Raw genomic sequence first — 25,195 nt, forward strand, 5'->3', positions numbered from 1 at the left:
CCTGCCTTGCAGGGTCAGCACGCCCTTCCCGGCAAATCAGCCCCTTGCCCTCCCGCCTCTAGGTACCTTAACGAGACCGAGAGAAAAGTGGTTCTGCTATGGTGTCCGAGTGGACGAGGTGCTCCGGGCAGCCGGACGGAGTCCCGACACCCAGCCGAGCCGCCCTTCTCCAACGAGAAACTACTTGTTGGCGTTTTTCGGGTTCAGGTGGCTGGGCCGCTTCCCGTGGCGCTGGGCTCGCGGAGACAGCCCCCGCCGGCCGCGCGCCGCGCCACCCGCCCTCATTGTGCGAGCCGCTGTGGGCTCGCTCCGCGCCAACCTCGGCGCCCAGAGTCACCATCGCGCGGGGCCGGGCGGACCATGGAGCTCGGGGCGGGTCCAGCCGACGCTCCGCGACCCAGCCGGGAGCCGGCAGAGCAGCCGGCCTTGGCTGCCGCGGAGCTGACCCGAGGTCCGGAGAGCTCACCCACTCGAAGGTGAGACCACTCGGCTCCGACTTGGACCTGCAGGTCTCGCTTCTCCCCGCTAAGCAGCCGCTGCTGGAGCTGTCCCTTCCCCGCCGCTCGCCTTCAGCCCCCGCCGCCAAAGCCCAGAGCTCGGGGAACGGTGGGTGGTGGGTGGACCTGGGGAAGCTCTGTTGTACCAACCAGGTTCCTCTATTTTTCTTCAGTGAAGCTGTATTCCCACCCTCTCTGGAGCGTCTGTCTGCCTTATTTACACCCCACTGTCTACACCCTTTCTCTTCCTGCTGCCGCACCCCTCCCAACAAGTGAGAGAGAAAATCTAAGACAAAGTGCATTTTTTTTTCTTAATGGCAGCTGAAGGGAGAGAGCTCTACTTACAGGTGACAAGTGTGTCCGGTTTCTCGCGTCTTATCCATGGCTCTGGCTTGTTCTTTTCAGTGAAATGTAGGTCTCCAGTCACCACATCATGGTTATATAAAACAAAACAAGTTTTAAAAGTTTATTCCAGGAACATAATGCTCTAGCAAGTAAAAATTCAGGTTTATCAGAAGCTAAAAAGACAAGCTACAGATATCCAAGTAACGAAGCAATGATCTCTTTAGCCAATTTCTCCCTTTCTCAAATTTTTATTGCACCTTGTATTAGTTTGCTAGGGCTGTCATAAAAAGCACCACAAACTGGATTGTTTAAACAGCAGAAATTTATTATCTCACAGTTCTGGAAGCTAGAAGTTCCAGATTAAGGTGTTGTCAGGGTTGGTTCCTTCTGAGGGTTGTGAGAAATGGACCTCTTCAAGGCCTTTCTCCTTGGCTTATAGATGGCTGTCTTCTCTCTGTGTCTCTTTACATCATTTTTCCTTTACGCATGCCTGTCTCTGTGAACAAATTTCTCCTTTATATACGAACACTAGTCGTATAGGATTAGGTGCCACCTTAATAATTTCATTTTAACTTGACACCTCTGTAAAGACCTTATCTCCAAATAAGATGGCATTCTGAGGTACTGGAGGCTAGGACTCCCACGTCTCTTTTTGGGGGGAGGGGAGGTTTGAGGGGAAGGCTGAGACACAGAGCAGCCCATATCAGACCTTACCACCAATGAATTACGTGTTTCTGTGTCTGTGTGTGTATTTCTAGAAAGAAAAGAAAGGAAGGAAGGAAGAGAGAGACCATAGTCCATGGAGATAGATTGATAGGCTTGAACTTGAAGTCCATGGAGTAGGTAAAACACCAGGTTTTATGTAGGAGGAAGTCTCTTTGAAAAACAGATACTGATATTGACATTATGGAAAGAGCAAGAGTTGTGAGTGACTAATGAAAAAGTTTTAGCAATATACAGGGCTGCAAGGCAGGCAATTAAATATAAACAATTCACTAAAGAAAACTACCTGGTATGACAGTAAATAACTAAACAAACTACAAAGTCTTTGGAAGGCCACTAATGTCTAGGAAACTAATGCAAGAAAATATGGTAAGTATACCTTTATAAGAAATTTACTAACAATATGACAGTAAATGTGTAATAATAACCTACCTAGCCTTGTGAAAATATAAATTTTACTAACCAAAAAAATGTAAAGCTTAAATACTGAGGGAATGATTCTAGTTTTGCACAGTCACTGAGGCATTTCTAAAAGTAGCAGTGATAGTAAATTCCATTGCCAGAAAATTTACAAAGAAAAATTATGTTCAGATTCTAACATGCATTCTCATATTGTCTAGATAGTTCCTTATATAGCTTAATGTAAATTCAATAGGGAGAAAAAGGCATACGGTTTGCTTTAAAATAAATTAGTAATAGTAAGTGTAGTAGCAGCAGCATTTATAATTATAGATAGCATTTAGTGAGAGCTTACTATGTGCAAAATGCTTTACATAAATTACCCCTGTTAATTTAAATGGAGGAAGTATTTACACTAAATTACAAGACTTCCAGAAAGATAACTCCTACAGATGGCAGGAATCAGTAATGAAAGCTTTTAGCTTGATAATGTTAAGTTTGTATTAGAAAGGCTCCATATAGAAACCAAAAGAAAAGTGAAAAATAATGCAAAGGACTCATGGGGGGAAAGGAGAAAACAAAGATCTAACGAATCAAGTTGAGTCTGAGGTTATATAAGCTCTCTGGAAATAATCGCAATGGCAAAAGGATCATCTTTTAGAAGAATTCAGAATTTTCTTGTGATTCATAAAGAAATAGATGTGAAATTAGAGAAGATTTTGGATAAATTTGAAAATAAGAATGTGGGAAGGTAAAAGGATGAGATGTCCTTATCAATGGAGAATTGATAAATGAAACAGTGAATGAAATAACAGTCTCGCATTTTTTTTTTTCCTGGTCATTATAAGAGGGGAAGATCCTAAGACAAATACCCAGGCTTCATTATATAAGACAGGAGAGAACAGAAAACCCCTCCAGCTAACTAACTCCATTGATCCTGCTGTAAAACACACATAAAAGTGTGTGGGACGGCGGGGAAGCAAACCTTTGAAAGATGGCAATGGAAAACTGAGAAGGAAAAAACAGTTGTGGTTTCCTTTGTTGGTCTGTGTAGAGCAAGGATTTAAAAGATGTATGGACATTACCTCTTGCAGAGAAGCAATTGAAATACTGCTTCCTTTATATCCTTGAGTCAGCATCACAGAAGGCTTCAGAAACTGTGCTACATCACCACCAGAAATGTGGATTGATCTCATAAAGCCACATTGTGACTGTCAGAATGACATACTTGTCAAATGTTAACACTTTAACAAATTAACTCTTTTAAAGTCCAGTATAATGATTATTTAAATATTATTCACCTTCAGAAAGCAACATATTCATAAGCAAAATTTCTCTGCAGTAAATTTTTAAGATGGCCAGAAGTTCCCATCCCCTCCTTTAGGTATGCCCCTTTGTAATGTGATTTTGCATCTTCTCCCATTAAGTCTGTTTCTCCAGCCCTTGAATCTATACAGGCTTTGTAACTTGCTTTGGCCAATAGAAAAAGTGCAAGTGATTTTGTATCAGTTCAAAGCCTTGGCTTCAGAAGGTCTTGTGTGCTTCTGCTCTCTCTCTTTCTTGGAACCCTACCCTAGTGCTACAAGAACAAGCCTTAGCTGGCCTGCTCGATGATGAGAGACATATATACCATCACACACACCCCCGGCCACACACACACACACACACACACACACACACACACCTCTTTGGTACAAAGAAAAATAGTACTAGAAAACAAGTAAGAGGACATAATACAATAAGGATTTAAAAGAAATAAACCCCTAAAAGATATAAAGCGCCCTGCACCAACAGCTAAAACTTCTCATCTCTGCCCCTGGAGGATACCCAGCTAATCTCCAGAAGTAGAACTGCCTTGCCCTTATACATGTGTCCAGAAGAGCTGTCCAGCTGAACCAAGCCCAGATGCACTGACCCACAGAATCAAGAACTAAAGAAAAGACTATGTAGAGACTATTAAGTTTTGGAATGGTATGTTATACAAGCTGATTCATCCTCTAAGGTCCCTTCATCTGAAAAGTAAAAAACGAGCCTACTTACCTGACCTCTTAACAATAACTAACATTTATATCATGTATTGTGAATTCTAAAAAAACTAACAATATATGATATACATTTTCTTAAACTATAACTTTTTGAGAGGTAATATTTTACGGTGGTTGATTCCACAGGCCTTGGAGACAGATAAAATGGAGTTTATCTTCTGAGTGTCACTCGCTAGATGTCTGACCTAGAGAAAATTACCCATCTCCTTGAGCCTCAATTTTCTCTTCTATAGAATGAGGAAGATGACACTATAGTTACTATGGGAATTAAATGGCATAAGGCCAATAAAACACTTAAAAAGTTTCTGGCATATTTTAAGCATCTATGAATAGTAACTTTCACTGTCAAATGAGGACGAAGTCTCACCCCAAAATCACATAGTTACTAATTGGCAGAAGCAGGACCATAACCCGTATTTTCTGATGGCAATCCTAACTCTTATCTGTTATAGCACACTGCCTTGCTGAGAGGTCAAAACTAGCTCAAATACTGAATAGTCCATAAAGATGTAATGAAACCAAAACTCTAGAATCCTTGCAATATGTCTGTATTCTTATCAAATTATTTTAATTTAAAAATATATGTATTAACCATCTTTTAATGACCTAGTTTATGCAATACACTTTTTTTTTTACTATCCAACATAGTTACTTGTGACAATTATGATAAGATAGACCTAAATACAAAGAATTCATGGATTACTAGTTTTACAACTTGGTCGTTTAATTTGTAAGAAATACATATTTGCATTGGTTATCAAGAGTCAGAGCCTCTGCATAAATACTCAGCATAACAACATAGACATTTAGCCAATTTGAGCTTACTGTATGCTTATAAAATTAATGTGCAAGAGTGCTAAGAAAAGGCATTTAGAAAGGATGAGAAAAATTTCCCACTAATATAGGATCATGTTGACTGATGACCATTAAAAGCAAGAGTTGAAAATAGCCTCTTGTTATGAAAAATTCTGGGTCATAGTCCTCTGTGCCAACCATTCATTTAAATAGATGATGATAGATAGATAGATAGATGATAGGTAGATAGGTAGGTAAGCTTTGGTAAATGGAACAGCCCGTTATTCACGCTGCACTACTCGATGTCATTTTAACTTACAAATGGGTCAATTTGCTGTAGTTTCTCCTAGAGTAACCAACTGTTTTACTGCTAAGGGTTAAATTATTGGCAGATACCAATAAAGTGCACTTTACTTCCTATTGTCCTTGTTCCTCAATAGGTCATGGATGCTAGATAAGATATTTCATTAAAATTTTATAATCTGTATTTTTAGTACTTTCCTGCCTTCTCCTGCTACTTATTTCATATCTGTATGACTTACTCTACTACGTTGTATACATTTATAGATTCCCTCTCTTTATATGTTCTCCCTCTCCCTGGGCTGGAGAGTTCTATGCTTTAAAGTGCATCAGACTCCCCTAAGAAGCCTTTCAAAATGCAAGTCTCCACCCTGAGATTTTGATTCACTTGGTTTGGTCTGCACCAGTTTCTGCAGTTGGAAATCTGTGTTTTTAAAAAGCATCCTACACTTTATGAAATGTCCATAGGAAGCTGTATGGAAGTGAATGTTTATAAATATGTAACAAGAAATTAGCTGAACATTGCATCTGCAGAATATATTAGAGAGGACTGGAGCAGGAAGGGAACTAACATTTATTAAGGACAAACTATAGACATATATATGTATTATTTTATTAGTATTACAGTAAGTCTAAGAAGCAAGTGTTGAAACACTTATTTTCTTCACATTAGGCCAGGGATTGTCAGAGTGATTAAGGAAAGAGAATTGTTAGCAACTGCAGTAGTCAAAACAATTTCAAGTACTTAAGAGCAAAATAAAAGGCCAAGAGCTTTAGATGTAACTCATTTGATCCTCAACCTATGATTTTACCAGCATTTTACTGATAAGGAGACTGAGATTTCGTAATTTTAAAATAACTTGCCCAGTGTCACATGACTAATAAGACACAGATGGTAACTTTCAAACACACAGGCATTTAATCTCAATGCTTGTGTCCTAGTCAGAGAATAAATAGTAGAGCCGTGATTTGAATATATGTAGAACCATGATTTGAATAGGAAATAGAAGAAAATAGACATAACAAAAAATAAATACCATATTTGAAGTATACCAATTGTATAGTGAATTGAAAACCCATTATCACAGTATCTCAGAGCTGTATCTCTTCCTTCTGTTTAATAAACAGCATACGAAAAAAAAGCAGAAATCAAAGTAGGGAAGTAAACCAGATTTTTAAGAAGGACTTTGTTTGGATTTATTTAATACAAGAGGAGAAGAATGGAAACGATGAGTCACAAATATTGTTTTGCAAAAGGTCGGAAATAATCTGGTGGGTTTCCCCAGGAAATAAAAGTATGAGCTCAAAGAATGAGGAAAGCTGAAAGAGACTTGGAATAAGACTAAAGCAAATATAAGCACACCATTTTAGCTTCATTATTTAGAAATAGAGCTAGACAGGTAGGAAAACAGGCTTCTGAAAAGCTACCGTATTCAGGCTTCAAACAGAATTGAGTGAAGTAAAAATAATATCAGGGCAAAGGAGCAGTTCTAAAAAGGAACCAGACAGAGACAAATATTATTGAAATTCTTCTTTAACCAGAGCATGGAAACCTGCTTTTCAATTTATTTTTATTTTTTTTTAAAGAAATGGAACTATGGGATAGCATAGAATATCATGCAATTTTGGGAACAGAGGTGAAAAATAGTTTCAAACTCCATATGAATTAGCGTGACAAAATAACCTCTCAGAGAAAATGTTATGCCCCATACTGAAACACACAGTTAATTGTTTCCAAGAGATATAAAACACGTTTCAAATTTCTATCAAGAAAAAAAAAGAAAAACACGCATCAATTTTAACTCCGTAGTATGATATATAATCTTTAAAAGTCCAGTATTCTCTGAATGTCCTGAATCTTTTTTTATTGCCATAATTAAATTTGGACATTTAGTTAAATAGATTTAAGAGCATCTTTAGTTGATTTCATTTCATTACTGTGATGGGTGACACATTTATTAATGAAATATTAAACCAAGAGAATACTCACAATACATACTCCTCCCTAACCCTAAAGGCAATACTTTCTGCTTTTACTAGTAGTCATTTCAATTATTTTGCCCCCTTTTAGGCAATGACAAAAAAAAAAAGTATTAGGCAGTAGAACCAACTTAGAAAGCATAGTTGTGGGGGCTTCCCGGGTGGCGCAGTGTTTGAGAGTCCGCCTGCCGATGCAGGGGACACAGGTTCGTGCCCCGGTCCGGGAAGATTCCACATGCCGCGGAGCGGCTGGGCCCTTGAGCCATGGCCACTGAGCCTGCGCGTCCGGAGCCTGTGCTCCGCAATGGGAGAGGCCACAACAGTGAGAGGCCCGCGTACTGCAAAAAAAAAAAAAAAAAAGCAAGGAAGCATAGTGGTGGACAATAACTAAAAATAAAAAAATTGTCCCAAAGGCCTTGCAAACACAATACCTAGAACTAAACTCATCATCCATTATCTTCAACCCCCAATTCAGCTTTTCCAACTTCCTCCTGAAATCTATGACTGGTATTGATATGCTCAAGCTAAAAACTTGGAAAATAAACATTCATGACTCAATCCCTTTCTATCTCACATCCAAGATCAACTCTGTCACCAAGTTCAAAAAATTCTTTCTCCTAAGCAGCTTTCATGTCTGCTCACTTCCTTCCATTCTTAACTGTCCAGGCAGTCACCATGTGTTATCTGCATAATATCCACAGCTCCCTAACAGAGCTCTCTGCCCTCAGTATTGATACCAAAAAAAAAAAAAAAAAAATCTATTCTGCTTATTGCAGTCAAAATGATCTTTCAGAGAATAAAGACACTCATGATGCCCTGCCCTATTTTATTACTTACCAATGGCTATTTCTTGCAATTAGGATAAACCCAAGTTCCTTAAGATGTCCCTGTCCATCTCACCTGGGTCATTTCTTTCTGACGCTTTCTCCTTCTTCGAACTACCTCAGGATAATTCTCAGATACCATTCCTTTTTCTTAGAACCTTCCCATCTCTCCTCGCATGTCTAACTGCTACTCAACCTTCAGATCTCAGTTTAAACATTATTATCTCCTCGCAGGCTTCCTCAATCCTCTAAAATATGTTGTGTTCTGTGGATTCAGTACTATGCATATGCACATAGCATGCTTTATTTTCTCTATCGGGACACTTAGAAGTCAGAATTGCAATTACTTGTTTAATTGCTTATCTCCCATGCTAGACTATAAGGGCTGAAATCAAGGCTTTCTTGGCTACAATTATATCCCCAATGCCCAGGTTAATGCCTGCTTTACAATGATCAATGATGAAGATAATGAAGATGATGATGATAATGAAATAACTGCAATGTTGACTATATTGCATTTGATGATTATAATTATATTATTGTGTAACTACCATCTTCCGGATTCTGGGTTAAATGATTTACATTTATTCCTCCGTTTAATTCTCACAACAATCCTTTAGTATATGTACTATGATTATTCCCATTTTAAAGTTAATGACTATTCCCATTTTAGAGGTAAAGTTATGTAGGTATAGAAAGGTTATTAAAATTGCCTGAAATCAAACCTCTAGTAACTGGAGGAAATAAGACTTGAATCCAGGTGTTTTGCCTGCAAAGGTTGTCTTTTTCAATAATACTTGTGTTGAATTTTATTGAATGTTGCAAGCCATGTGGAGGAAATTGCTCTTTATGAGTTTGAGTTTCTACAACCGAGAATTTTAGATATTGGATTCTTTTCCCATTGGATTTCTGATGATTCAATCTTACTCATTCACAGTGGAATCCTAGTGCTCTCAGCTCTGCTTCCTTTTCTTAAGAATTCTAAATGTATTATTTCCTTGGAAAATTACAAAACCCATAATATACAATACGTTTACAAAGTAAAAGGTTTTTAATGGGTATTCAGAGGTTTATAGATCAATGTCCTTCTAATTTTAAAATTAACTTAGTGACACTATTTTTCAATTAATGTCCTATTCTAATATGTCATCTATATTCAAAAAATAAGAGAAAATCTTCCAAAATATAAGGATGCTTCTCAACTTGCTTCTTATCTGAAGCAGGTTAGAGTCCAAAAGCCTCTTTTCATTTTGAACTTTCCCTGCCACTTTTAGCCCAATCTAATATAATTCTTTTTAAATCTTTGTGCTTCAAATTAGGATCTATTCCATTAAACAAAAGATACATTCATATACTTTTTCTTAAAGCCCATCTAAATCTTGGGTTCCCTGTGAGGCTGCCAGGATACAAAACCCTTCACAGTCTTAGGAGTTCTATTGTTTTAACAGGGAAGGTCTATGTGGCATACCCTTAAATTCCTTAGATGGCTTTTGTCTAACTGAAAGTATCTATGAGATATACCAACTTATATCTTTTGAGGATTTTAACAAAGGATCCTACAGCCCTATCTGAATTTGATTTCTTACTTTGGTATTCTTTTGCTGGGAAAGATTGAGAAAAGAAACAGTTTTACTTTCAAATCCAGCAATTTCTGGTTCATTTAATTTCTCTAAATTCTGCTCAGAAATTTAGAGGCTTCTTCTTTGGTGCATCTCTTCTTCTCCTGTTTTATCACAGGCAGCAAAAAGAAGCCAGTTGTCACTTTGTACATTCTGCCTGAAAATCTCCCCTGCCAGATCTATGAGTTCATTAGGTTTCCTTTCTATTTCTCATGTGACCGTAGGCAACAGTACTGTCAAACGTTCTGCCACTACATAACAAGAAACCTCTGTTTGCAATCTCCAGTAACATTTTCCTCACTTTCCTTCAAGCCCTCGCCAATGGTTTCCTCAAGGTTATTTCCAGCTTCCACTAACAGTCTCCTTGAGACCCTTTCAGCTTTGGTCTACCACTGGGTCCCAAAGCCAATGGAAAATGCTTTGGGCAGCAGTGCTACACTTCCAGAACCAAATTCTGTTCTGATTAGAGCTGCATCACAAACTACTCCAAAACTTTGTGGCTTAAAACCAGAGCCATCTTATTATTACCTCTAATGGTTTTGTGGGTCAGGTACCATGGCAAAGGATGGCTCATCCTTGCTCCATGATATCTGAGGCCTCAGATGGGAAGACTGAAATGACTGTGGTCTGGATCTGCTGAGACTGACTGAGAGTTTGCCATCTACATAGTCTCAGGGTCTTTTCATGGGATGTCTCCATGTAATTTTTCCAGTATGGCAGCCCAGGGTAGTCATACACTTTACATTGAAGCTCAGGGCTGCAGAAGCAATAAATCCAATAGATCATGGTAGAAACTACAAGGATTCCTGTGATGTTGCAAACCTAACCTTAAGCTCCAGTCCTAGTAGTTTTATTTCTATTCCATAAGGTACTAAAACTAGTTCCTATCTTGAGACCATTTCAGTTACTGTTTCCTTTGCCTGAATTGCTATTTTTATGGATCTCTTCCTGGATTGCCCTTTATGTCATTCAAGTCTCTGCTCAGACTCATCATCACATGGAAATTGTCTTGACATAGTTACCTCCTGCATCAGTCACCCAGAATCCAGGGAAGCATGTCACTTTTCTTAATGTGATGCAGGGTGTGCAGCGGAGAGGTCAAAAAGAAAAAGAGAACCCTCTTTTGCAGGCAGTGAGATACTGCAATTACTTATGACTTTATTTTTTTCCTGAATTTTTTTTCCCCTCCTTGAATCTTCGTGGTTTTATGAAAAGCAAAGTGATTCACAGTCTAATCATATACCCCTTTTTTTCTTGTCCTTCACCTAATAGGTTTGGGGAAGTTGTAATTATAAATAGAAGAAATAAGTTAGAATCCAGGCTTTAAAAAGTGGGGATGATAGAGCAGAATATTCAGCCCTAAAACCCCTCAACCTTCCTCCCATCAACTGTGTCAATTACCATCTTCCTGTTTTGTTTTACTCCCATACCCTGAGCAACAGCAATAATATATGAAGGATAGAGAAAATATCCAGTATAAAACAAATGCTTACGCATTTTTGTTCATTCAAATACTATTTCTTAAACTCTATCTCTCATCTGAACAATAGAACACCAAATGAAATTGCTAGTTTGGAAATTACATTAGACATACAGGGAAAAATTCTGACTTCAGTGGTTATAAGAAAGTACGATGTGTTGTGTTGTCATAGCAGATGCAAAAGAAATTATTAGAAAGTAATGCCTGGATCAACTTGGATGAACTCTCCCTCTAGGCAATAGAGGAAACTAGAAATTTAACTGTAGTCTTGTCCCTGTCTTAGAAATGTGCACTTTAAATCGCAAGGAAACATCATTAAACATCAAGTTTCATCACTTCCACCAGGATTTAGAAGCAAGTTAATTTCACATGCATTTTTTCTTAGTAAGGAAAATGTTTCCACAGAATCTACCTCATGGGAATCATACTAGAATTTATTACACAGTGAAAAAAAGCAATACAGAAATATCTTTGTGCAATTGCTAGACTAAAAAGCATAGGTGAAGCTAGTAACTTTGTATAATCCATTAAGAAAGTGTACCTGGAAGCCCCATTCTCAGGCTAGCAAACTAGAAGTCTTGACTCTCTTCCTGTGAAGATAAAATTACTTTATTGGAGCACAAATACTTGCAATGAAAGTGGAATGATGGAACTCTGGCCAGAAAGGACAGCCAGAAATATAATTTGTCAAATGATACTACAACATGTCCACTACACATATGTTACCCTGGAAGAGATAAGAGACCCCACAGGGCTTGAACATTTTACTTCCAGAAAAAAAATGTCAGTTCGCACTTAACATATAATGTTAAGATTTTGTTTCTAATATCTAGGATAGCTGGTGAATGTTCTGATAGTTCACATTTTCAAGACATGTAGCAGTTATTCCTTTAGATTTCATATATTTTCTTTTCAATATTTTAAGAAAAGCTACCTAAAATGTATTTCACATTTTCTGCCTTAGTAAATTGTGTGAAGAAGCATAATTTATCCTCTCTATTGCTATAGAAGGAAAATACTTTATTGTTTTATTACCTTATATTTATTTTATTATCAGTGAATTTAACTTGTTCATTAAATATGTATATTTAGTTACATTTATATGTATAAGGACTTACATTATATATACAAATATACACACATATGTATGTGTATATGTGTGTGTATATTGCTGAATCAATTGAAAATAAGCTGTAGATGACTTGACATTTCACCTCTGAATATTTCAATATGTATTTCCTATAAATGAAGACATTCTCTTATATGTCCATAATACCTAAGAAAATTAACAATAATTCAATAATGTCTAATAAACATTCAATATTGAATTTTTCCCATTCTGGGATATAATCGATGTTTACACATTTGCATGTGTTCATTAGGTCTCTTTAATCTCCTTTCATCTGGAACTTGTTGCCCTTCCTTTGTTTCTCATGATGTTTTCAAAGAGGCCAGGCCATTTGTCTTGCACGATGTCTCATATTCTGAATTTGTCTGATTGTTCTCTTATTATTAGATACAATTACAGTTTTTGGAAATAATAGATGATATAGCATACTTTTTTATTGTATCACATCTGAAGACATGCAATAACCAATTATACTACTATTGATGATGCTAAGGTTGTCATTTGGTAATCAAGTGACCACCAAATCTTTTCAGATAAAGGTACATTTGACTGTGGTAATTAGTAATCTGTGGGATGATTCTTTGAGATCACATGAAAATTATTTTTCCCAACATTTTATTTGTTTTAGCATTCATGTATAATGTTTGCCTGAATTAATCTTTATTATATTAGTTGTTACAATATAAGAAATTCTAGAAATGAAATATATAGTTACTGGAATTAAGAAATTATTACATGAGTGTAACAGGATATTAGACACAGCTGATGAAATGATTAGTGAAGTGGAAGTTCAGCCAGTTAGTAGAAAATATCAGGACTGAAACACGTACAAGGAAAAGGAATAAAAACTGAAGAATATAGGAGATGTATGGGACACTATAAAAGGCCTAATAAGAATGTTAAAATCCCTGGAGGAAAACAGAAATAATTGGGCAAGTAACTATGCTTTTTCAAGCATATGCAATAGTTACCTAAAGTTAAATGACTTTATTAAAAGAATAAAGAATATTCTTGAACGAATACTGGACTAGAATTTTAAAGTTTCTAGCCTTGGCTTTACTAATGCCTACTCATGGCAAAAACGTCTTTATTCATTAGACATATCATTTAGCTTTGATGGTCTTCAATAGCCTCAGTTTTTTAAATGGTGATTTTAAAAAACCCATATTGTCTACCTTACAGGATTTCTTTTAAAATAAATCAAATGAATCACATACATAAAAGAACACTGAAAAGTGTAACATTTTCAAATGTAAAGTATTGACGTTGACATCCTTCATAGGTGTTAAAATCACTTGTCATTATTGATTCCAAGAAGAAGGGACCCAACAGGAACAAAATACTTTGTTATTTTATAATTATTGTTCTTCATAGGGAACAAGTCTTAAGTCTTCAGATAACTTACTATGCCAAAATAAAGCCCTTTGTGATTAACAAATTTAATAGAAAAGAGTGACTTAAACATATGTAGATATTGTTCAGTCTGTCCTTGAATAACCTTGTGTTGATTCATATATTTGTCAAGGCATTATTTGGAAAACATCAGAAAACAAACCAACTTTATCAGAACTACAAGACTGTTTACAAAATAGTTTGTACACAAGTCCATTCTCTAGAAAAAATTAATGTTATTCATACATTTGCTTATTTAGTAATGTATCTAACTTTGAAGAGTCAAAGTCATGCATGCATTTAAAGCTACATATACCAAGTTTATATGCTAATAGTTTTTTGTTTTAATTGTTAGGTATTAGGAATACCTTTGACCATTTTCAAGAAAACAGGCTCCTTAGTGGCTGCAGCAGCAACTTTAGCATTGCATGCCCATGTCTGCTGTCCATGCTGATAGCCGTGGCTCACGCCCATCTCTGAAGCTTATTTAGGCGGTGCTCTGAGTCCCCCCTCCTCACGCACCCCAAAACAATGGTCTCTTGACTCATAGGCAGCTCCAGACGTTTTCCTGGACTCCCTCCCGGCTAGCTGTGGCGCACTAGCCCCCTTCAGGCTGTGTTCACACAGCCAACCCCAGTCCACTCCCTGGGATCCGACCTCCGTATTCCGAACCTCAGCTCCCAGCCCCCACCTGTCCCGACGGGTGAGCAGACAAGCCTCTCGGGCTGGTGAGTGCTGGTCAGCACCGGTCCTCTGTGCGGGAATCTCTCCGCTTTGGCTGCACTCTCCTACGTGACTCCGAAGCTTCCCCCAACCCCCACCTCGTTTCCACCAGTGAAGGTGCTTCCTAGCATGTGGAAACTTTTCCTCCTTCACAGCTCCCTCCCAGAGGTGCAGGTCCTGTCCCTCTTCTTTTGTCTTTGTTCTTTTTTCTTTTGCCCTATCCAGGTACATGGGTAGTTTCTTGCCTTTTGTGAAGTCTGAGGTCCTCTGCCAGAGTTTAGTAGGTGTTCTGTAGGAGTTGTTCCACATGTAGATGTATTTTTTAATGTATTTGTGGGGAGGAAGGTGATCTCCACATCTTACTCCTCCACCATCTTGAAGGTCCTCCCACTACATGGCCTTTTAAATGAATGAGATAGACTTTTATGTACTTGTACAAACCCTCAGCCCAACTCTATAAAAATGGAAGTTAAAAGATACAAACACTAAAGGTCAAAGTATCAATTTCCATCTAATAGAAATCCCAGAAAGAAAAAAATAAGTAAGAAAATGGAGAGGAGGGGCTCCCCTGGTGGCGCAGTGGTTAAGAATCCGCCTGCCAATGCAGGGGACCCAGGTTCGAGCCCTGGTCTGGGAAGATCCTGTATGCCGCGGAGCAACTAAGCCTGTGTGCCACAACTACTGAGTCCACGCGCCACAACTACTGAAGCCTGTGCACCTAGAGCCCATGCTCCAAACAAGAGAAGCCACCGCAATGAGAACCCCACTCACCGCAGTGAAGAGTAGTCCCCACTCACCACAACTAGAGAAAGCCCACACGCAGCAACCCAATGCAGCCAAAAATTTAAAAAAGGAAAAGATAATGGAGAGGAGAAACTAAAGATATAATAGTCATGAAATCTTCATAACTAAAGAAAAATACATGCCCTCAGGTGAGAAGCCACATAGAGTACAAAGCAGACCAGAAAAGATAAAATAATACATATTTATAAATAGTACAGAAATATCTAAAAACATTAAACACAAAGAGAAATTCTCAACATTTGTAAGGTAAAATGGTAATGTTAAATTTGAATCATTGAGCTGAGGTTCCCAAAGAGCAACATTGGATGTAAAAAGATAAAAGACTAAAGTACTATATAGAGGATAAAGTACGGATTATTTTGTGAATGATGTTGAAATAATTGGTTCACTGTACTATGTAAAACACAAAGGAATTATGACTCTTCACAGAAAAAAAGCTCCATGGATCGAAGACATATTGTGAAAAGAAAAGCAGAACTAGTGGAAAGTGTACTCTAACATCTTTTCTCTCTCTATGGAGAATGACTTTAAAATAAGACCAAAAGGCATTAATGAGGTAAAGAAAAATCATGTATAACATTACATCCAAAAAATAAAGATTTCCTCAGACAAGGGCCCGTCAGATAACGTTAGCAGTAAGAGGGTATTTGCAACATCCAAAAGTGACAAAAGGATTAAGATCTGGAATATCAAGGAAGTCTTAAAAATTATCAAGAAAAAAGGAAACCAGTAATAACTTATAATGTAAAATAATATGAAAAAAATTATATATCTGGATCACTTTGCTGTACTTCTGAGACTCACACAATATTGTAAGTCAACTATACTTCAATTTTTTAAAAAAGACTAAAAAAGAATAAGGAAACCACAAAAAATTGAGAAAGGATATGAATAGGCAATTTATAGACACAAACACCATTAAATATACAAAAAGGAAACCAACTTCAGTAGTAATCACAGAAGTGCAAGTAAAAGTAACAATGGCTACACTGCATGTTCATCATATTGGCAAAACTTCAAATAATATTAAGTATTGTTGCAGGTTCAGGGAAGCAAAAACCCTGATGCACTATTTTTGGATGTAATCAGTAGCATTCATTTTGGAAATAAAATCTGTTAGTTCAATAAGGGTATGTACATCTCCTAGAATCAAAAACAAGCTCTAGAGAAACTCTTGTTCAGGTACACAAATAGGCATGAATAAAAATGCTCATTGAAGTACAACAGTAGAAAAACATTGGAAGCAATCTAGGTATCAGTCAATAGAAGACTAGATAACCTAGGTGAGTACTAAAAGAGGATAATTCCAATATATTTATTTTTTAATCCAGTTCCATACGGGCTGAATGAAAAAAGTAAGAAATGTAATGCAACACATGTAGTAATATATGAATCTAATATTTATATGAAACTTATGTAATTTATATATACATATATAAGTATATATGCATTATATGAAGCAATACTGTATATTTTACCTTGACACATGTAAAGACATTTATGGAAGTATGAATTGGCAGGACAAAAATTAAGCACAAAAGGAAAGAAAGCATAATGGGATGGGATCGTGCTGGGAGATGAAGGTATAAAAATACAAAATAAAAATTTGTCATATACTGACTGATAATATACTGAGGAATATACCTCAATTTTGTTGGATGCACTTGAGATCCTCCTTCTCAAATTATAACATTCCACATGGGCAAGGTCATAGTGAAACAAGCACTCACATATACTGCTATTAGATGATACTTTTCAGGACATAAACTCTAATCTGTGTTTTTTTGGAATGTATAATAAACTAGTCAATTTCTAAGTCTATATTATTTTATAGGAGCAATTTCACCGCTTTTGACTATCAAGGCCACGTTTAACCACCCCAGTCTTAGCCTTTATCTAGTTTGTAAGCTATTTCTCTTTTATTCATTCAACAGATGTTTACCAAACTCCAATTACTTTCCACAAACTCTCTTAAAACTCATCCCTGTCCTTTATTGGTTCCCCTTCCACTTCTGCTTGCTCTATTATTTTATTTTTTATAATTTTGATCTACCTCTAAATCTGAAAATCTCTAAAATTAAACCATATTTTTGCCTAAAATACTCTTTAGACTAATCTTCTATTCTTGTACTTCTCTATATTGTCAATTTCCAAATCCAAATCTATTTTTTCATCTGGATATTTACGCTTTCATAACATTCTACTACCTCAAACTCAACATAAATCAGTTGACTCTCATTATCTTCTACCCCGAAACATCTCCCATTGCCAATTATGGTTGGCTTCTCTGGATGCATTGTTATCCCAATTGACCACTTAAATTTAAAAAAAAAAAAAAGATTCATATATTTGTTTTTCTCTTTTCCTTCCCTGATCAATCACATCAACTCCCATAAACTCATATCTGTATTGATTTCCTATTGCTGTTGTAACATATTACTACAAACTTAGTGGCTTAAAACAACTTAAAACAGCAATCAATTTATTATCTTACAGCTTTAGAGGACAAAAGTCTGAAATGGGCTAAAATCAATGTGTCAGTGGGACTGCATTCCTTACTGAGAGTTCTAGGGAAGAATTCTTTTTTTTTTTTTTTTGCCTTTTCCATCTTCTAGAGGCTACCCACCTTCGTTGGCTCATGGCCTCCTCCCATCTTCAAAGCCTGCAATGACTAGTTGAATCTTTTTTATGCTGCCATTTCTCTGGTTCTATTTTTTCTGTCTCCTTCTTCCTCGATGACCCTTTGGATTACACTGAACCCACCTGCAAAATCCAGAATAATTTCCTGCATTAGCTGATTAGCAATCTTAATTCCAATCTTAACCTTAATTTCCCCCTCACCATGTAACATTCACAGTCTCTGAGGATTAGGATTTGGACATCTTTGTGGAGCCATTATTCTATCTATCACATCATCTAATCCAAATCAGTTGAAATATCACCTCCCCCATCCTTTTTTTTTTTTTTTTTTTTGCTTTTTTCCCCCTTATTTCATAATTTAGGACAAATCCTATGCAAAATTCTTTTCCTTCCAAGCACTTCTGGGAGTTCCACCAGGTACCTCACATGTACTTAAACCAAGTCATATTTTTTTAAAGTTTCACCTGTACTGTTATCCCTCTTTTCTTCCTTAGCCTTGTTCATTAAATACAAGCATGTCTTCTGGTTAGTGATGTAGCCTTGGAGGATCACGATCACTGTTCCTAGCCTTGCCCATCATTTCTGCTAATGCTGCAATAGTGGCACTCAAATCCCAGAAGCATCAAATTTTTGAATTGGAGGAAAATGCTTCTTTCCACTTTTTGTGTTATGTTCTACTAAAGGATAACACAGCCAAGTTGCTTGTTCCCATCTTAGAGACTTTTTTAAAAAACTTAGTTTTTACTTTAAAATATAGATCCATAGAGGAGACAAATCTAACTGGCAAAAATGATGTGTACTCAGCATCACTATTCCCCAAGGATAAAAAATGCCTGGTTTTGGTTTGAATATCTACAGATTGAGTCATTGACTCCCTCTTCTCTGAGGTCAAGTTTTCATCCAAGAAGCCTCCTCAGTTAGGCAGGATAGACTCTGGTAGACCTAATCACCATCACACAGACCACATCTATCTTAAACCAATGGTGGAAACAGCTTGCTTAAATGCAATCAGCTACAACCACAGCCTCTCACACCTATTCCTTCTTTACTTTTCCATAATCACTGCTTGCCCTGCAAGGGAGGTTCACGTAGTATTTATGTAATTGCAATAGCCACCACCGTCACCCTATTGTCTATATAATCCTCGCCCATCCAACATGACATCATTGATTAAGATTCCTAAATCAGTGCTACTTTTCTATTTGGGGATGTATAGTATTTTTCTGTGACCATTCAAAAAAAATCCAAACAATCTATCATTCAAATATCTTTCTAATATTTATAATATGACTTCCATTGTTTTGTTTTTAGCTATTGCCTTTCTTCATCCTAGTCCTTATGTCACACACTTTCTTTTTCAAATTATCTAAGTCACATCATCTTTAAACATCCACCACAAATCCCCACTACCTCTCAATACAGTTGGGAAATTTTCTAGGACAATTTTAAGTCTTTTTAAAAATTCAGTAAATCAGTTGATGCTTAAATGACTGAGTAAGTATGGATTTTGTTTAATAGATGTCAGCTGTTGCTTTATTGTACCTAGGTGAGAAGAGTATCTCTTAAAAATAAAAATTAAACAATTTATGCTAGGGTTAGCATTACTTTGTTATTACCCTCTCGGGCTAGCAGACCATTGATAACAGCCCCAGGTGTTACTCTGTTCTTTCTCGCTAGACTTAAACTCAATAATTCCAGGTTAAGTCTCATCCTGATATCCTCAAAAACCCAATTTGGCAATTCTATTATTTCCTGTCTGTACCCAGTACCCTTAGCAAGTCTCCTTTCCTGAGGCCACTGCCTGCCTTTTTAGAAAAATTCTCTTTTATCAGTGGCTCCAAACTCACAATATTTTTCAACTGACTTGCCTTCAGTCCTTCTGGAAATGACTGCCGCTCTTTCAGGCTAGATCAAAAATATATGTCTTTAAATTCCAGAGTTTCTCATAAAAAGTCTAGTTCACCATTCATAGCCATACCAGGTCAAATTACTGCCATATGATTATTAATAAATCATGAAATTAGTTTATCTGAAGATAATGTGATCACTTTCACTGACAGGGAAAACAGGGACTATAATTCAATACCCAAAAACATTTGAGGAAGGAAGTATTCTTCACGAAGCTTTCTGGTTGAAAAATGCTCCATAATTTCAAAATAGCAGAATCATTTGGGCAACAGAGGAAAAGAGCTTGAAGGGTTCTGAGGTCATGTCTTTACTCTGATGCATTTTTAGAGATCTCTCATGAGGACAAAATAACCCTTAAGGAGGAAAAAAATACCAGTGTTGCTGTAATTTTTGATAAAAACAAATAGTTCCAACAAAAGAACCGGGATTTAAGACACTGTGTGAGCAGAAGGCCAAAAGATCGGATACTTGGGCACTTAACAAGTTAAACGTGCTGAGAAACTCATTGTTAGCAGCTTGCATGCATTATTGTCTCTCCTAAGGAGGTTGAAGAGACAAGCATTATGAAAACCAATTTTTTCAAAAAGTGAAATCGTGTCTTCGGGTCTTCATTGGTTATCTCTGACCTGACAGAAAAGAGTTACTGAGCTAAAGTTAAGTCATCTCATCACCATTTCAATTAATTATAAGATACGTGGAGGGTTATGAGGAAGGAACTTAAACTAATGACTCTCTGCTTCTAACACCATGAAAAACCCTGGATTTATCAGCACTCTTAACACTGGCTGAAATCTCCTCACATATAGTCCTTACCACATGCCTAAGACAAGCAGGGTACAGTACTTCCCACACAAAAATGACTTGTGCAAAAGTTAGAATGGAAAATATCTGAGAACAATCACCTGTGAACAATCTTCATTCTTGTTTTTCTTAATCACTGAACAATTGCAGCATCCTACACTTTCTCCTCTTTTCTTTCCCTGGGCACCTGCACTATTACTGTTTTCAAATGTCTCTTCCTGATCTTTCTCTCTATTAAACAACACAACCTCCACCTTATTCGTTGCCATGCAAGAGTCCTTTCTGTGGATAATGAACTGCCTTGTGTCCTTCTCTTTCAGGACCGCTTCCCCTCCCCTTACCTCCTAGATAATTCTAAAGTTTTCCACATACGTGACAGTGAAAAGAGAGTCTTTGGAAGGAAACATAGGACTAGCCCAAAGCAGCATTTCATAAGTGTAAATTTTCTTTGTCATTTGCTGTTTTATCATTAATGTACATAAATTTAGCATCCTACTTCAAAATGCATCTGAGTTTCTATTAATCTGAGATGTATGAAATTGTTTGCCAAGCATGGAAATTGATGCTACAGGAAGACAGACCTTGATTAATTGTGACTTTTAGTACTCCCGTAAGCCTCTCTACTGAAAGCTATTCTTTTTCCGATGTCCACAGGAAAGTGGATATATGGAGAGATAGTGGAGGTGACATTCTCCTGATTCCCTCATTCTTCTTCCTGACTTTTACTCTTCCATCTGCCTGTAAAAGTCCATCCTCATTTAAGGCTATTTATTGTACATCATCCCTGTTAAGCTCATTTCATTGAATGTAGACCTTCAGACCTGGCTCACAGTATTTTTCTGCCATACTTCTGCCGTAATTCTAGGAGATTTTAGCATTCATATAGACAAAGGATGGCATCCTAGTTTCAAATTCCCTAGACCTCTTTCACCTTACCCTTTCCTCCTCTGCATTACAGCGCTCCTCTAAAGAACACATTTTAATAGCTCACTCAGAAATTTCAAAGTTTCATATTCTATACTTTGTAAACAAATTTTTGTTTTTTCACCTCTCTCCTACTATCCTTCCCACCAAATCTGCACAACAATTTCCACAAACCCTCTAGTCCCTGGATTCCCCATTTTCTTTGGATTTATCGGTTCCAGCCTAGGCTAACTTCCTTCCTTACTGAGCTTGGACCTCAGAAGTTCAGCAACTGCAAAACCCAAATCCTGGAGCAGTAACAGTTAACCTTTTTTGTTTCTACATTTTGATAGTTGAGAATACTGGATAAAAATCTTCCAATTCTTTGATTTTGCACTACTATAAATTCATGATTTTCAGCCCTGGCTAGGACCTCAGCATCAACCTCAGTACTCTTACTTTCCTTGATTAGTTCCCTCCAACCTTCCCCTCAAAACACATTCAGAACTTGCACCACTCCCCTCCCTCAAACCTCATCTTCACTCAGACTCGACTCTTTTATTCTCAGCAGATATCAAAGTCTTCTGCTTTATATTTCATCATGGGGAAAAAAAAGGTTCTCTCTTTACCTCCCTACATCCTTACCAGCAAAATATATTATCCATATGGAAAAGTAGCTAAAAATTATTTTATTCAAAGAAAAAACTACAGTGCAAAATTTAAATCATTTTCAATCATTTGAGAGGTCCTAACCCATTTGATAGCTTAGAATATGAAAATAAACCAGATCTGATCTGAATAATTATAGACAGCAGGTGTTCCAGTCTTTGTATTCCTACCTAGATAGGGGCTGGACCAAAAACTACCTACTTCCCCATTTATTGCTTATAAACTATATGTATACTTTAAATTCTGACACAATGTAATTAGATTTCTAAAATGGAAAACACAGAGAGTGTGCCACTTTTGAGTCGAAAAAGCTAGTGCATCTTTGATCACTGAGATGGCGAGAGAACTGCTGAGACTTCATTCTCTAAAACTCACATCCACAAGGGATTCACTTTCACTTTCATCAAGACAGCAATCTTCTGGTATTGTTGACAACTCAGGAACACCAAAGTTGCTGTCTTGGAGGGTCTGGGCTCTTGCCTATAGATAATCCAAACCAACTTCTTGCAACATTCAAGAGAAAATATCCAGCTAGTCATTTAGAAACTATTTACTTACCTCCAGTAAAAGGAGTCAGTATCATTAATCTTTGAATACTTTATAACAAGCTGGAGAAACTGCGATAACTTAATGAATTACATTTCTACTTCCAGATTGAGAAGACACAAAGTTAATACGGATGGCTTTGCTTTTGCAAAGACTAGTAGAAAATTGCAAGCTTTCAGCTGAGCTTCCAGTTTATCAAGGCTCAATATTTCTTTCCTTTCCGAAATATGAAGAAGTATAATAGTCTTGTGTAAGAAAAAAAAAAAGTTTAATACAGCAGTATGTTCCATTTCATAGTTCTAATTTTTCTTCCAAAGTTATTTTTTTCCTTCATTTTCTGTCAGAAGCAGTGCATTTACATTGACTAATCCCGACTACTTCATGAGAAGATGAATCATTGCATTCTTCTTCAACTCTTCTGGCAGCCAGCAAAAACAACAGACTCCAGTGCAAGACAAATTTTAGGTTTCACCTTCATAAAAGCCAAGGATCGGTCCAAAATATTGACAACCAGGATAAAAGTTTATGTGCAAGATTGAAAATAAAAAAGTTGGTTAAATCCCTTAAATCTTGACCTGTCTCTGTCTTTAACACACAATGTTATTGTTCTCAGGAGAAGCCTTCATCAAGCTCAGTCCTTTTTTGTGGTTGGAATTTCTGTTCCTATTCCAAGTAGAGTTTCAGTAGCTCAGAGAGCTGAACTTATTCCAGCCTGCCAAGACCTATGCCCCCAGATCCTTTACTAGGTGGGAGAGGCAGCGTCTGGCCTGGGGAGAGCTGAGCACAGAAGAACACGATGGACTCTTCCCTGGGTCAGTGACCCACCAGCTCGACAGTGCCCCCAACAAGCATCCAACCCTCCACTGCCTCTGCCACCTCCTCTGCAGCCTCAGAGCCCAGCTTCACACCGCTGCCCATGCCCACCCTCCTACTGACAGCATCTCCTCCTGCAGACTCTGGTCTCCCAGCAGCTCTTGGGCCATGCCATGCCATCAGCAGAAGCTGAAGCAAACCTGTTCTTGTTCATCATATTTTTAATTTCCAAAGATAAAAATTGTTCTTTGATTTTCCCTTTTCTATAAGATCCTGTTTTGGTTTCATAAACAGATAATCTTTTCTTCTATCTTTGATTATATTAACTATGAATTTTTTTGGTTCTCTGTTCCATTGATTGTTTTTGTCCAAGTTTTTTTCTGTTTGTTTTTGTCTCTGCCTCTTGAGTTGTCTTTTCTCAAATGTCCAGTGATTATTGGCATTCCCTTTATGTGTAAAAATGAGAAGCTGATTGGAAGAAGTGCATTGGTGTGTGTTGGTGGAGGGTAGCAACCTGGCTGTCTAGGATTCTAGGAGCAAAGCAGGAGAAGCAGCCTGCTAGTCCAGTATTTCAATACATAGATGTTTACATAATTCCAATATTCTTAGCTCCAACACTCACCCCTATCTTATCCTGTGTCTGTTGTCTCTGAATCCAGAGCTCCTGAGCTTAGTTTCTCCAGACTAAACCTGTTGCTGCATACGATGGAGGTGGGTAGAGTCGTTCTCTGACTGCTCAGGGAAGTGCAGGGGAGCAGGCAAGTTCAACCAGTTGATGTACAGATATTAAACCAATCATGTTGCCAATCACACCTCAGCCCATGTTCTAGGCATTCTTCAAGGCAAATTAGATAAATTCTTATAGGTACCCCACCTCTTGCAGGTATTTGGATTTCTACTTCTTCTAGTCTGGTAAGTTCATTAAATCTCCTCCATCAGTTTGCTGTCTAAACATTTTTTGAAATCTTTCATCCATGGTTTTCCCTTATGTTGAATTTACCCTTGTGGTTAATACTTTTTTGTTTCTTCACTGATATTTTAATGAGGTTTTTGGAGGGAGAGCTGATGGGCAGGGGTGGTCAATCTGCCAAACTTAACGGGAAGGGTTCAGTAGTTAACTGTTGCTATTTCTAAAACATTGGACAACATCATAAGTGTACATATGGGTGGTTTGGGGGGCAACAGGTAATGCCATATACCATTTGCAACATTAGAATATCCTTTTGACTCTATCTTCAAAGTATGATCAGAATTTGAACTCCCCAATAGATGTCATCCTAATCCAGTGATATCATTTTATACCAGGACACTACCATCTGTCATGTGGATTGAGATAATGTAGCAAATGAGAAAAGCCAATCTGAATTTATCCTGATGCCTGAAATCTGCCCAATAGCTGACTTCATTCCCATACTATGCCTGCTAGCATTTGGAGGAGAGGTCCTAACTAATGCTTATGCTGTTCAATGAGTAGATGCCTAGCAGTCATTTCAAGGAATAGGCTTTCAGTTTCCCCCCAGATTTCAATCTAACCTGACATTCATTTGCCACCTTAACATGTGCTCACCAGCCCCTTAACTCCCATTCATGGCTGCCCTCTGTAGAAGGGGTATAGACCACTGACAGCCATGTATGCTATGTCAAGAGAAGGGGGGTGTAGAATATAAAATGGATAAGCCTCTTTAATACAAGAGAAGATCTTTAATACATGAACCTCCAATGACAAGAACAATCTTGGTTGATGTTTTGTAGTTTTGTCAAAATAAGAGTAGTAAACTTTCATTGAGTAATCAGCCTCCTTGTGCTTATTATGTACATGCAGTTCCTATTTTTGCTTTCAGCAAACCCATAAGAAAAATG

The sequence above is a fragment of the Leucopleurus acutus genome (assembly GCF_964270905.1).
Source record: "Leucopleurus acutus genome assembly, chromosome: 11".
Taxonomy (NCBI): Eukaryota; Metazoa; Chordata; class Mammalia; order Artiodactyla; family Delphinidae; genus Leucopleurus; species Leucopleurus acutus.